Here is a 1,978-nt window from a genome sequence, read left to right as displayed (position 1 = left end):
GGCTTGCTTTCCATAGAAATCAATTGAAAATGACTAAATCCTTAAATACTTTTATTTATTTTTTTAAGACACATTTATTCAGCGTCATGATCAGACTGTTACAGTCAGTAATCAACAGCATGGGTGCAAAAAAAAAAATCTACACTAAAACCCTTTGTTGCAATGTTTTACACTTCCCACAGAACAGAAACTAAAATAACTTGTTATATAATTAGTCAGAAATACAGTCCTTGAGTTGTTTGCCCAAACACATGAGTATTGTCTAAAACATGTCTTCTTTGTAGCAGCTAGGCCCTGCCACCACTGTGCTTGGCTGAGTTCACAAATCTGTTGTAACCTGTAGCTTCCCTGTCACTTCTCTGGCTCTCCTCTCCTGCTAAGCTTTGTTTCCTGGCAGGAATTAAAATCCTCTGCCATAACCGCTGCTGCTGCTGGAACCACCATAGCCACCTTGGTTTCATGGTTTGGCAAAGTATTGGCCTCCACCACCATAGGGGCCAGAGCTTCTGCCTCCAAAGTTTCCTCCTGTCATAGGTCCAAAATTTGAAGATTGATTGTTGTAATTGCCAAAACTCACTGTAGCTTCTACCACCTCCAACATTGCTTCCATCGTTACCAAATCCAGTATAGCCATGCCCACTGCCACCAAACCTTCCACCACCTCGACTGCCACCAAAGCCACCTCGACCACTGAAGTTTCCTCCATGACCATAGTGGTCATTCCTACCAAAACCACCTCCTCGACCACCACTGAAGTTTCCAGAACCACTGAGACCTCTTTGGCTGGATGAAGCACTAGCCACCTCTTGCTTAGACAGGGCTTTCCTTACGTCACAGTTGTGGCCATTCACAGCACAGTATTTCTGAATGACCGTCTTGTCTACAGAGTCACGGTCATCAAAGGCTACAGAAGCAGAGCCTCTCTTCTCACCACCGCCTCTGTCGGTCATGATGTCAATCACTTCAGTGTTCCTACACTGTTCAAAATCATCTCTTAGGTGATGTGCTTCAGGGTCTTCTTTAATACCACTGACAAAAATCCTTTCCACAGTGAAGTGGGTACCAGGTCTTTGAGAATCCTCTCTTGAGACAGCAGCCCTCTCTGGTCCCGCAGCTCTTCCCTCCACCTTGTGTGGCCTTGTGTTCAGGGCTGCACCCACCACCTCCACCATGGCACAGGTGACAAACCCAAAGCCTCTGGAGCACTTGGTGTTTGGGTCTCTCATCACCACAGAGTCTGGGAGCGTCTGAGTCTGAGGTTCCTCAGACTCGCATCGGTTGTTCAAAGCTCAAACCTCCGATGAAGAGCTTCAGGCTCTTTGCGAGACTCTGACTTAGACGTGATGTCTACGGGAGGGGAGACTTTAATGACGCTACCCAGAGGCGTCCGCCGACAGGAAGGCCTTTGAGACTTCTCTTTGAGCATGTGGGATTAGTTATTAGGGCCCGTATTAAGAAACCAGCTTGGGAAGTGATGGAGAAGATCTCCAAAACCCAGAAGAAGAAAGATCCATCCCAGGCCAGCACTGAGAGTTATCACCAGCCCTTCCTGGGAAGAAAACATAGACTGGTATCAAATTCATGTCTCTTTCCAGTTCACTTGATACACGTATACATGTACACTTCTTATTCCAGAGTGAGGCTCCAGTCATTCTTCACAAATCCACCCTTAGCATTGCTGTGTGTATCAGAGTTAATACTCAGCTAGTACACCTGTGTGGGTTACCAGCAGGCATCTGTTATGATTGGCCAGAACCCATGCCATAGCTGTCATTAGGTATTTTGACTGTTACCACTGACATAAATGTCAGGGTAAGTCAAGATGCAGGTGCCTATAGTGAGCCAAGCTAGGCAAGCATGATTGGGTACAGAATTTCTTAGTAAAATTTATTTTGATATAGGTGTTCTAGTAAGCGATGGAGCCAGAATTCAAAGCCCTTCCTAACTGGCTTCTGCGGTGTTTCAAGTGATGAAAAGC

The 1,978-nt window shown here is 46.0% G+C and overlaps 1 pseudogene; it reads right to left on the bottom strand.

The window, feature by feature from the left end:
* Positions 1-400: 400 nt before the first annotated feature.
* LOC117013201 (heterogeneous nuclear ribonucleoprotein A1-like) lies at positions 401-1,276 on the bottom strand (annotated as a pseudogene).
* Positions 1,277-1,978: the final 702 nt, after the last annotated feature.

Source organism: Rhinolophus ferrumequinum, chromosome 21 (genome assembly GCF_004115265.2).
Source record: "Rhinolophus ferrumequinum isolate MPI-CBG mRhiFer1 chromosome 21, mRhiFer1_v1.p, whole genome shotgun sequence".
NCBI lineage: Eukaryota > Metazoa > Chordata > Mammalia > Chiroptera > Rhinolophidae > Rhinolophus > Rhinolophus ferrumequinum.
The sequence above is the reverse complement of the archived record's forward strand: the minus strand, read 5'-3'. Positions and strand labels throughout refer to the sequence as shown.